At 40.3% G+C, this 13,573-nt stretch overlaps 1 long non-coding RNA gene across 1 annotated transcript; it reads left to right on the top strand.

Moving 5' to 3' along the window:
- Positions 1-5,544: 5,544 nt before the first annotated feature.
- On the top strand, positions 5,545-8,644 carry LOC112231547. The gene is made up of 2 exons (XR_002950489.2): positions 5,545-5,968; positions 8,009-8,644. It is a non-coding gene; the product is annotated as an uncharacterized LOC112231547 (long non-coding RNA).
- The last annotated feature ends 4,929 nt before the right edge of the window (positions 8,645-13,573 follow it).

Below are 13,573 nucleotides of genomic sequence, written 5' to 3'. Positions count from 1 at the left end.
TAATGCGAGTGTAGCGAAATGCTTGTGCTTCTAGTTCCGACAATGCAGTAATAATCCAACAAGTAATCTAACTAACAATTCCAAAAAAACTACTGTTTTATACACAGTGTAAGGGGATAAAGAATATGTACATAAAGATATATGAATGAGTGATGGTACAGAGCAGCTTAGGCAAGATACAGTAGATGGTATCGAGTACAGTATATACATATGAGATGAGTATGTAAACAAAGTGGCATAGTTAAAGTGGCTAGTGATACATGTATTACATAAGGATGCAGTAGATGATATAGAGTACAGTAAATACGAATACATATGAGATGAATAATGTAGGGTATGTAAACATTATATTAGGTAGCATTGTTTAAAGTGGCTAGTGATATATTTTACATCATTTCCCATCAATTCCCATTATTAAAGTGGCGGGAGTTGAGTCAGTGTGTTGGCAGCAGCCACTCAATGTTAGTGGTGGCTGTTTAACAGTCTGATGGCCTTGAGATAGAAGCTGTTTTTCAGTCTCTCGGTCCCAGCTTTGATGCACCTGTACTGACCTCGCCTTCTGGATGATAGCGGGGTGAACAGGCAGTGGCTCGGGTGGTTGTTGTCCTTGATGATCTTTATGGCCTTCCTGTAACATCGGGTGGTGTAGGTGTCCTGGAGGGCAGGTAGTTTGCCCCCGGTGATGCGTTGTGCAGACCTCACTACCCTCTGGATAGCCTTACGGTTGTGGGCGGAGCAGTTGCCGTACCAGGCGGTGATACAGCCCGCCAGGATGCTCTCGATTGTGCATCTGTAGAAGTTTGTGAGTGCTTTTGGTGACAAGCCGAATTTCTTCAGCCTCCTGAGGTTGAAGAGGCGCTGCTGCGCCTTCTTCACGATGCTGTCTGTGTGGGTGGACCAATTCAGTTTGTCTGTGATGTGTATGCCGAGGAACTTAAAACTTACTACCCTCTCCACTACTGTTCCATCGATGTGGATAGGGGGGTGTTCCCTCTGCTGTTTCCTGAAGTCCACAATCATCTCCTTAGTTTTGTTGACGTTGAGTGTGAGGTTATTTTCCTGACACCACACTCTGAGGGCCCTCACGTCCTCCCTGTAGGCCGTCTCGTCGTTGTTGGTAATCCAGCCTACCACTGTTGTGTCGTCCGCAAACTTGATGATTGAGTTGGAGGCGTGCGTGGCCACGCAGTCGTGGGTGAACAGGGAGTACAGGAGAGGGCTCAGAACGCACCCTTGTGTGGCCCCAGTGTTGAGGATCAGCGGGGTGGAGATGTTGTTGCCTACCCTCACCACCTGGGGGCGGCCCGTCAGGAAGTCCAGTACCCAGTTGCACAGGGCGGGGTCGAGACCCAGGGTCTCGAGCTTGATGACGAGCTTGGAGGGTACTATGGTGTTGAATGCCGAGCTGTAGTCGATGAACAGCATTCTCACATAGGTATTCCTCTTGTCCAGATGGGTTAGGGCAGTGTGCAGTGTGGTTGAGATTGCATCGTCTGTGGACCTATTTGGGCGGTAAGCAAATTGGAGTGGGTCTAGGGTGTCAGGTAGGGTGGAGGTGATATGGTCCTTGACTAGTCTCTCAAAGCACTTCATGATGACGGAAGTGAGTGCTACGGGGCGGTAGTCGTTTAGCTCAGTTACCTTAGCTTTCTTGGGAACAGGAACAATGGTGGCCCTCTTGAAGCATGTGGGAACAGCAGACTGGTATAGGGATTGATTGAATATGTCCGTGAACACACCGGCCAGCTGGTCTGCGCATGCTCTGAGGGCGCGGCTGGGGATGCCGTCTGGGCCTGCAGCCTTGCGAGGGTTAACACGTTTAAATGTTTTACTCACCTCGGCTGCAGTGAAGGAGAGTCTGCATGTTTTCGTTGCAGGCCGTGTCAGTGGCACTGTATTGTCCTCAAAGCGGGCAAAAAAGTTATTTAGTCTGCTTGGGAGCAAGACATCCTGGTCCGTGACTGGGCTGGTTTTCTTCTTGTAGTCCGTGATTGACTGTAGACCCTGCCACATACCTCTTGTGTCTGAGCCGTTGAATTGAGATTCTACTTTGTCTCTATACTGACGCTTAGCTTGTTTGATAGCCTTGTGGAGGGAATAGCTGCACTGTTTGTATTCGGTCATGTTACCAGTCACCTTGCCCTGATTAAAAGCAGTGGTTCGCGCTTTCAGTTTCATGCGAATGCTGCCATCAATCCACGGTTTCTGGTTAGGGAATGTTTTAATCGTTGCTATGGGAACGACATCTTCAACACACGTTCTAATGAACTCGCACACCGAATCAGCGTATTCGTCAATGTTGTTATCTGACGCAATACGAAACATATCCCAGTCCACGTGATGGAAGCAGTCTTGGAGTGTGGAATCAGCTTGGTCGGACCAGCGTTGGACAGACCTCAGCGTGGGAGCTTCTTGTTTTAGTTTCTGTCTGTAGGCAGGGATCAGCAAAATGGAGTCGTGGTCAGCTTTTCCGAAAGGAGGGCGGGGCAGGGCCTTATATGCGTAGCGGAAGTTAGAGTAACAATGATCCAAGGTTGTTTCAGCCCTAGTTGCGCAATCGATATGCTGATACAATTTAGGGAGTCTTGTTTTCAGATTAGCCTTGTTAAAATCCCCAGCTACAATGAATGCAGCCTCAGGATGTATGGATTCCAGTTTGCAAAGAGTCAAATAAAGTTTGTTCAGAGCCATCGATGTGTCTGCTTGGGAGACTGGTGCAGATCACACCGGAAATAAAACTATGTAGAATAGGTTTGTGAATCTAGATCTACTAATAGCTAGCTATATATACACACTGACTATACTCGTTATAGCTAATTAACTAGCTAGGATTATTACTAATGTTGCTGGGTTCTGTATCGTTTTTAGATTTGAGTGCGTCTGATTGATTAAAACTTTGTTTGTCACAGCTATGTGCACGCAGGCATGTCTAGGGCTATAGATCACATCTGCCCCCCCAACTCATTGCACAGTTCCTGTCTTCATGTTATTCTGTATTTTTCCATCATGAGAAATGCCCATGGCCCTGAAACTGTTAACAATGTCTCAAGTCATCTATGTTGCATAACACATACATCCACACAAGCCAACAGCAAATAATATTCCATCACATATGATATGGTAAGGGCTATAGTGTATAACACAGAACCTCACAACAGCGAGGAGAGCTTCGGTCACAAGCAAACCTTAAACTTCCATAAACTGACTCACACAGGAGAGAAATAATTTAGCTGTGGTGACTGTGGGAAAAGCTTCAGTTATAAGTGGGACCTAACGAAGCATATACAGACTCATAAAAGAGGAGAACTATTTTGTACAGTCCAAAAAATATAAACACAACATGTAAAGTGTTGGTGCCATGTTTCATGAGCAAGAAGTAAAGGATCCCAGAAATGTTACAGAAGCACAAAAAGCTTCTCTCTCAAATGTTGTTAGTGAGTATTTCTCCTTTGCCAAGATCATCCTTCCACCTGACAGGTGTGGCATATCATGAAGCTGATTAAATGTCATGATCATTACACAGGTGCACCTTGTGCTGGGGACAATAAAAGGCCACTCTAAAAGGTGCAGATTTGTCACACAGATGTCTCAAGTTTTGAGGGAGCGTACAATTGTCATGCTGAATGCAGGAATGTACACCAGAGCTGTTGCCAGATAATTGAATGTGTATTTATCTCTGTAATAAAGCCTTTTTGTAGGTAAAACTAATTCCGATTGGCTGGGCCTTGCTCCCCAGTGGGTGGGCCAGTCACCCAAGTAGGTAGGCCAATGCCCACCCATGGCTGCGCCCCTGCCCAGTCATGTGAAATCCAGAGATTAGGGCCTAATGAAATCATTTAAATTGACTGATTTCCTTATGAACTGTAACTCAGGGAAATTGTTGCATGTTGCAGTTACATTTTTGTTCAGTATAGTTGTGGAGACTGGGAAAAATGTACTCTCAACTTGTCCAGGCATACAGTATACTGACTCACACAGGAGAGAATCCGTTTAGCTGTGGTAACTGTGGTAAAATATTAAATCGGAAGTGGCTCCTAACTAATTATATACAGACTCACATGGGATAAATAACATTGCTGAGGTAAAATATTAATTAAAAAGTTTCCTACTGAGGCATGTGAATAATGTCCACAAAGGAAGAAAAAAAGATGAGGACATATCTTCTATCCAAAGATGGTAATGAAGAGGCAGGATGGAAAGCAAAGCAACTTTTAATGTTCTATGTAAGCCTAAAAACAGTTTGATTTAAGTTAAATGATGAGGTAATGGTTCATCTGGGATTGGTACATCCATTTTTGGACTATTAAATTAATGATTATATATACATAATATATGTATATATTAATGATATGTGTATATAGACATTTTTATTTTATATAACTTAGAAATGCTATTGTCTTACCCCATCAAATATAAGCATGCTTGTGCTTCTAGTTCCGACAATGCAGTAATATCCAAAGAGTAATCTAACCTAACAATTGTTGTGAAATTGTTAGGTTAGATTACTCATTGGATATTACTGCATTGTCGGAACTAGAAGCACAAGCATTTTGCTAGACTCGCATTAACATCTGCTAACCATGTGTATGTGACAAATAAAATTGTATTTATTTTGATTTGATGTTTTACTCCATTGTTAATGCTGTAATTTAACCATACACTGTATGGTTTTCATCAAAACATGGCTAAAACTATCATGTTGATCTCCTGGATGGTCAGTACTTTCATTCTTAGCTCAGTATTTGAATTTGAGTGGTTACATTTCTTAAGCTTAGCTGTTTACGAACAAAAGTGGTGGGGTGGCAGATTTATTGCTCTTTAAATCCCTGATTGCCCCTTTAAATTGTAATAATAATGTTAATCACAGGTCTGCTGTTCAGTCTATTGATGTTTTCAGGTTATTAGAAACAGTTTCCTGGTCTTTTGTTTTGGAATGTCTCTCAAGGTGATGAGAGAATGTTCAGACTGATATTATTGATATTATACTTTAGTCTCTATTTTATGTTCAGTTTACTGCAGCTTAGAGAATAGAGAGAATGTATGGGACAGGGACTGAATGTTCCATACATTTTCTTTTGGTTTGTAAGCTTCAGAATGTAATGGAAAATTTGTGGGCATATTCACACCAGTCCAAAGGCATTGCAGTGGTCAGGAGTCGCCTGTGTTACAATGTGGTCTTTCAAAATGTGTAGAATTGCAGGAAATTAACTCTAAAACATATATTTTTTTATCTCCACTCACATTGGAGCCGCTAAAATGTTTTGCTCACAGGGTGCCACCCCCACACACACACACAAAACATTGTTAGCCATATTAAAATCACACTTACTTTTTTTGAAACACTTGTTTTAGAAATAATTGTGTTTGATTTAGTACATGGTAGATAATTGTACAATTTTTCCATCATTTTGCCTTTTTTATTCATTTAGTTTCCAAAAAAAGGACTCTTATTCTGAAGGATTAAAAAATCCTGTCGTCACTAGTTACCACATCCACAAAGTCATAACTCAAATCATGAATCCCGCCTATTTCTACAATGTTCTTCTTAAGATGAGATGTGATTTTGAACCTACCTCTCAACTGAATCACACTGTTAACCTTATGCCTACCCCTAAACTTACATGAAGACCAAAAAGCTCATGTTTGTTTTCCTGAATGTCTAGAACATAGCCTTTGTGGCTGTGATAACCGGAAATGCTTAGGAAGTGTTGTTGATGCTATCACTTTCGTGTCAAAGACACTGGAAGAAAATGAGAAGTCAACACGAACGTTAGATCCTTAACTTAAAATAATGTATTAAATACAGTTGTTGAGTGTTTTTCTCAACAAGAGATTAACAGCTGCTGCTGAGGAGATATTTGTTTGAGTTGAGAAAACGATAGCAGAGATTCAGGACGCAGTTTTTCGTTCAAAAGAAGAAAACGACCGTGTAGGCTACTTGACATAAATCTACTCAAATGCGGATCAGGTTTGTTACCCACTACGTTTGTCTATTCAAACTTTATTACAGGAATCTCAATCTCTTTATAATTAAAGAGCTACAATCTGGTATTCAATGATAGCCCTATCAATATAATAAAACTGTAGGATATATTTTGGGTTATGATCAGGCTTTGACGATAGGGTAAAACGGTTGAGTTTAGCTCATTAGCCATTCAATTTAAGGAGATGTTAGATAAGAATCAATCGGTACACAAGTGCACTCCGTTACAGTAGGCGTATTTGGACACTTATCTAATAAATCAGTTTTGATTTGAGATCAAATGATGAATATGGGGCAACAATACAGAATGGCACTTTTTATTTAAGGTTAATTTCATGAATATGTTTCACCATTTAGAAATTAAATCACCTCCCCCATTTTAAGTAATCATAAGTATTTGGACAAATTAACTAGGAGATTGAATAGAGGTTTTGTATATTTTTAAGCCAGTAGTTATGAAAGTATTGCCCAAAAGCCTAAAAGGGTCCCTGAACCACTGATTGTTCTCCAACCCCTGTAGCTTGTGCATAAAGACAGTAAAAAAAAATAAAACTGTGGTGTCCTTGGCCCACCCTCCAACCTCACTGGACAATACTGAGCCAACCTGACCCCATCTCCCACTTTAAACTTGCTTAAACTTGCAACCTCATGGGACATCATTCCACCTGCCAATCAACATTCGCCATCATGTTCGATAGACGCAGGCTAGTTTCTCGTTGTTGTAAGCATGGTCTCATCAGACTAGTATGGCAAACAATCAAGTGATTGTGATAATGTAATTTTATACAATATTTTGAGAGCGCATGCAATTGGTATGCTGACTGCTGAAATGTCCACCAGAGCTGTTGAGACAGAATTTAATGTTAATTTCACTACAATAAGCCGCCTCCAACGTCGTTTTAGAGAATTTGGCAGCATGTCCAACCGGCCTCACAACCGCAGATCACGTGTAACTACGCCAGCCCAGGACCTCCACATCCGGCTTCTTCACCTGCGGGATCGTCTGAGACCAGCCACTCAGACAGCTGAGGAAACTGTGCATTTGCACAACCAAATTTCTGCACAAACTGTCAGAAACCATCTCAGGGAATCTCATCTGCGTGCTCGTTGTCCTCACCAGGGTCTTGACCTGACAGCAGTTTGGCGTCGTAACTGACTTGTTTCAAATTTGAGGGAAATAAACTTTGTGCGTATGGAACATTTCTGGGATATATTATTTACACTCAGGACCAACACTACATGCTGCGTTTATATTTTTGTTCAGTGTATTTTCAATGTTATCAAAATAACTAAAGTGCATGCAGCCAGGCAATCCCTGTTGCTTCAGAGCATGCGTTCACTACATGAGACAGGAATGAGTGTGCTGATCTTCTGCACTAAATTATGCCATGTTAGAATGTAAGGATTCTCTGCCTTTCTCTGGCTCTGAGAGAGCCTGAGAGCGCATGTGAACTAAACTTTTTCACAGACATCAAAGTGTTCTCCTGATATGGCATTGTTGTGGACTTTGAACATTCACTTTTGTTGTTTTTCCTATGAAAAAAAGTGTGATTGAGAGAATCTGAAACCTAGAAAAACAAAACTGAGAAAATGGAATTCGGCAAAAAATAATCGATTTTATAGGGCCCTAACCATGTAGAAACCTAATATTCCAAATGTTTGATTTTTATAATAAACATATATTTACAGGGTAGTTAGTTTCTAGGCCACAGCATGTGCTTCAGAAGTAGCTCAAGTTCATATAGGCCCAATATAGGCTATATCGCAATCGATTTAAAAAATCCTCTTTTCTGGTGGTCCTCAATGTTATGTTGTGCTCCTAACTTTTTAAGTTGGGAGAACCTGTGCTTCCAATGAAAACATGCCATTTATAGCCCAAATTAGATGTTTAACTTCACTGTCCAAATACAGTGTATATCAGTGTATATTAGCAGTGTATATCAATAATTTAAAATGACCATAAACAAATTCCTAAATCCCAGATTGTAGCTCAGCATTAAGGTTTTGTTTAATCCTTTCCTCCAGAACTCCAGCAGTTCACCCTCTCTGTCTCTGAAGTGGAGGTACCCCCTGAGCAGGAGAAGAGCCCCAGTCTGGGGCAGGAAGACACATAGCCCACACAGATAAAATAGGAACAGGGGGAACTCAGGCCCAGTCAAGAGGAAGAGCAGAACCCACATACCATAGAGTTTATATTCACTCCTGTCCTTGTGAAAAGTCACTGTGATGAGGACCCAACTCAGCCCTCACATCTCTATCAAGCCCCAAAGGAAAGCAACCGAGAGGGTGACACTCTGCCCAATACTACAACTGAACAGAACAAAACAGAACCGGATGGAGAAGACTACAGAGAATGCGAACCAGTGATTCTCATACCCTCTCTGCAGTAAATCCAGACTGTTCTGAGGATCAGAGTGAGAACTCTGAAAGTGTCCATAGTATTAAAAATGCAGGATCTCCTTCAGGTTTTAATCCAGTCAAATCAAAGAGAAAACAGATTGTAAAAATACAACATTCCTGTATTAATACTAAGGTTAGAAAATCTATAGAGTTATCTAAAGTGAAAACACCCAGTCAAAGTAATGCTGCTGTTTCTTGTTGTAAGGTGTGTGGCAAGTCTTTTCTTTATATGGGTTCATTAATGAAACATGTGAAAACTCATGTAAAAGATCAAGAACATCTTTGTGGAGTGTGTGGAATGTGTTTTCAGTCACAACAAAGTATGACAGATCACCACCAAACTCACATCGGAGCTAGGTTTTCTTGTCAGGTTTGTAGTAAATATTTCACTACGGAATATGATATGTCAGTGCACATGAGGATCCACACAGATGAGAAACAATATCAATGCTCTGATTGTGGCAAAAGCTACACTCAGTTTGGATATCTACAAGTACACAATGAGGAGCCACACAGGGGAGAAACCTCCATACCCCTGCCCTGATTGTGACAAAGGATTCCACCGAAGTGACCATCTAAAGAGACACATTAGGAGCCACACAGAAGAGAAGCTATACCAGTGCCGTGATTGTGGCAAAGGATTTAGCACTGCTAGCAATCTGAAAACCCACTTAAAGATCCACATAGGGGATAAGTCATACCACTGTTGTGAATGTGACAAACAATTTCCAATGGTGAACTAAAAAGGCACATAAGGATTCTCACAGGGGAGAAATCATTCCGCTGCCCTGATTGTGGAACAGGCTTCAGTCATAATCACCATCTGAAAAGACACATGGGGAACCACACTAGGGAGAAAGCAAAGGGTTATTCCAGATAGCAAGATTAATGAGTTACCAAGCTTTTACCAAGCTTACTTTAGTCAGATCTCAAATCAACTCAGAATTTCCCGCTCCAGAGAAGTATGTCACGAAGCAGGATAGGGGATTTAGCAAGCAAACTTTGGTAAACATTTAAATTAAACTCAGAATAACCTTTTAACCATTACTATGGCAATGCTGATTTTTGTGGGGGGTTGTGTTGAGGACCAATTAATTCCGTTTTTATGTCTAGAAAGGAGTGTGCAATTACATCCCCTTCCTATGGATTGTTTTTGTTTGTTGTAAGGGGCAATATGGTATTGGAAACATCCATTTTAGGACTTTCACATTTGTGATATATTGACTCTTTAAAAAAAAAATATTTGCCTCATGAACTTACTTCAACTGAGCTTAGTTCAACTTTAGAACCCAAAATCTAATCCATTGTTTGTAAAAATAATTAAAAATAAAATGTATATTGAACAAAAATATAAATGCAACATGCAACAATTTCAAAGACTTTACTGTTACTGTTCATAAGAAGGAAATCAGTCAATTGAAATAAATAAATTAGGCCCTAATCTATGGATTTCACGACTGGGCAGGGGTGCAGCTATGGGTGGGCCTGGGAGGGCATAGGCCCACCCACTGGGGAGCCAGGCCCAGCCAATCAGAATGAGTTTTTCAGCCACAAAAATGCTTTTTTACAAAGACTCCTGAGCACTTGTGGGATCCTCAAATGATCCCACAGGTGAAGAAGCCAGATGTGGAGCTCCTGGGCTGGCGTGGTTACAAGTTGTTTTCGTTGATAGGTCGGTTGAATTTACTGCCAATGCTCTAAAACGATGTTGGAGGCGGCATATGGTAGAGAAATGAACATATTAAATTCTCAGGCAACAGCTCTGTTGGACATTCCTGCAGTCGCATGCCAATTGCACACTCCCTCAAAACCTGAGACATTTGTGGCATTGTGTTGTGTGACAAAACTGCCAATTTTAGTGGCCTAATATTGTCCCCAGCACAAGTTGCACCTGTGTAATGATCATGCTGTTTTAATCAGCTTCTTGATATGCCACACCTGTCAGGTGGATGAATTAATTATCTTGGCGAAAGGAGAAATGCTCACTAACAGGGATGTTATTTTTTAACAAAATCTGAGAGATATAAGCTTTTTGTGCATATGAAACATTTCTGGGGTCTTTTATTTCAGCTCATGAAAAATGAGACCAATACCTTACATGTTGCATTTATTCTGTATATTCAGTTCAGTACATTTGTAAACAAACTATGAATTTGAAAGTGGAATTGCTCTAGCCCTATCCCTCAGCTGTTTACCAAAAATAATGGTGGGATGACCCCTTTGTTGTTGTTTAAATCCCAAATTGCCCCAGGGTTAAATTCAATTGTAAGCAATCAAAATGTTTATTTAGATTTAGTAGATTTTTGTTCACATATTTGTTTACATCCCTGTTAGTGAGCATTTCTCATTTTCCAAGATAATCCATCCACCTGACAGGTGTGGCATGTCAAGTACACTACATGACCAAAGGTATGTGGACACCTGCTCATCAAACATCTCATTCCAAAATCATGGGTATTAATATGGATATTGTCCCACCTTTGCTGCTATAACAGCCTCCACTCTTTAGGGAAGGCTTTCCACTAGATGTTGTCACATTGCTGTGGGAACTTCCCCAGCCAGGAGTATTAGTGAGGTCGGGCACTGATGTTGAGCGATTAGGCCAGGCTCGCAGTCGGCGTTCCAATTCCTCCCAAAGGTGTTTGATGGGGTTGAGGTCAGGGCTCTATGCAGGCCAGTCAAGTTCTTCCACACCGATCTCGACAAACCATTTCTGTATGGACCTCGCTTTGTGCACGGGGGAATTTTGATGCTGAAACAGGAAATTTACCATTAATTTCTATTGGGCACAAAATAATCTGAAACACAACCAAAACAAACAGCAAATGCATCCAACAAATGTGTAGAGCCATTAGCTCGATGTAATCATTGTGTGCTATAGATGTGGAACTAAATACTTAACCTTGTACTACTTTAATACTTTACACACACAAGTGAGTATGTCCCAATACTTTTGCTCCCCTAAAATGGGGGGACTACAGTATTTTCCAAAAGTGCTATAATTTCAAAAAATGTTCACCTGATATGAATGAAAATACCCTCAAATTAAAGCTGGCAGTGTGCACTTTAACTTCATAGTTATTGTTTGATTTCAAATCCAAACTTTTGGAGTATAAAACCAAAAGAAGAAAAAAATGCTTCACTGCCTAATAGTATTGTAGAGCTCTTTTTACTTGCACACAAATGCTATTATTCTTATTTTTAACAATATAGATGGATCGCCGTCCCACCCCTAGGGGTCCACAACCCTGCAGCGCCCCAACACACCCCACTCAGCTTTAGGATCTTAGTGAAACATTAATTTCAGGTGTGTTCTAGGCCTGGTGAGAATATTATCAAGTGCTTGTCAAATTGTGAATGAGAGACTGATGAAGTGTGTGCAGCCTGCACAAGAAACAAAACATGTCTTTAATGCAACTTTTTTTCATTAAGTATATACTGTAGGAGGACCTGTTTTCTTTCTTTGGTAACCGCTCAACACAGAATAGCCGCATGCTGCCTCTGTTCGTACGCTCTGTGGTGTTCGCAAGGTCCTAAATCCAATTGGCTGATACCGCCAAACAGCGTAAGCATGGTCCTTTTTGATTCACAGTGCAATGATAAAACTGGGGGGGACAAAAATGTAATTTCAGAATGTGGGGGGGGGTCATGTCCCCCCTGTCCCTAGTGGAAGTTGCGCCCCTTGATTCAGTGTGTTTGCAGTAAAAAGAAAAGCAAGGAACTTGTATGTCTGCCTTGTATTAAAGAACATAAATGGTTAAAGAAAAGTGTGATAAATAAAAACATATACCAATTTAATTTAAGGACCAAAAATATGACTGCTGTGCCATATAAATTGCAAAATAGTTGGGAAGAGATTTTCGATGTACCCATCCCATGACACAATAGTTTATGAATTGATACGCAAAACAACGCCGGATTCAAAACTTCAAATTTTCAATTTAAGTTACTATACAAACTTATTGCAACCAATTGAATGTTATATATATGGGGGATCCTATCTTCCCAGCTCTGCAGATTTTGCTGTGAGGAGGCAGAGTTATTAGATCATTTATTTTGGTATTGTCTATATGTAGCTTGTTTTTGGTCACAGGTCCAGGAATGGCTGAACATTTGCCTCGAACTAACGCTGCAGATAGCAATGCTGGGTGATTTTGAAAAGCCATAGTCAATCAATCAATAATATAATAATTATTTTGCAAAAAAAATTTTTTTTAAATTTACAATCTGTAGAAGCTATGAGAATAGAAAGGTTCAGTACTTTTGTACTCAAAATATATGGCAAATAGAAATCTAGAATGGATGGTGTTGAGAGATAGATGGGAGGGGTTGAATGGAGCTGAAGGATGGGACTAATAACAAGATAACCAATGTAAAACATACGGGGTCTGTAAAATGTACATTGGTTCAGAAATGTTGTGAAATTAACACAGTTACAAATAGAAATCAAACTGGATGGACATCAGAAATAGAGGAAGGACTAAAAAACAAACTAAATAGAACTATTGTAAAATAGATTGTGTCTAAAATGTGTATAAGATGTATAAACTGAAGGTAGAAGCCTAAGTGTTATTGTTTATTAGTTTACTCCAATTGGGGGAAGGGTGGTAGGGTTTGCGGGGAATCATAAAGGTATATTAAAAAAAAATATATATATATATTTGCCCCCAAAAATATATATATTTGCCCCCAAAAATATATGGGGATTGGAAATGATGCAGACAATTACATTGATGGAAGCAGCAATCTTTCCGCAATACTAAGCTGATCCACCCCTTAAAAAAAGAAGGAAAAAAAGAACAGCGAACGTTAGCCAACTTTTGGCTAGCTCTCTCTTTAACAGTAACGTTACATCGATTAGCAAAAGCTTGCCAAGCTCATTTACCTCTGTTGAAATGGGACAAAACAAAGTTGACAAAACATTTTCATACACACAACAGCTGTTATATAGCGATATGAGGTGGCTATTATATTGCACTATCTGACAGATAGCTAGAGCCGAGGCTAGAGCTGAACTGGTTGTAGTAGCTACTACTAGCTATGTTAGCTAATTAATTCACCTTAGTTGAGAGGGGATGACACATTACCTAAAGTTACATGTCAGTTACACTACTAGCTCAGCACTGGGAATAAACACAAGTTTAGTTTTTTTTCTTCAGTTAAATCAAACAGCAGTTCCCTTGCCAGCTA

The sequence above is a fragment of the Oncorhynchus tshawytscha genome, linkage group LG34 (assembly GCF_018296145.1).
Source record: "Oncorhynchus tshawytscha isolate Ot180627B linkage group LG34, Otsh_v2.0, whole genome shotgun sequence".
NCBI lineage: Eukaryota > Metazoa > Chordata > Actinopteri > Salmoniformes > Salmonidae > Oncorhynchus > Oncorhynchus tshawytscha.
This window is presented reverse-complemented; position numbering and strand designations above follow the sequence as displayed.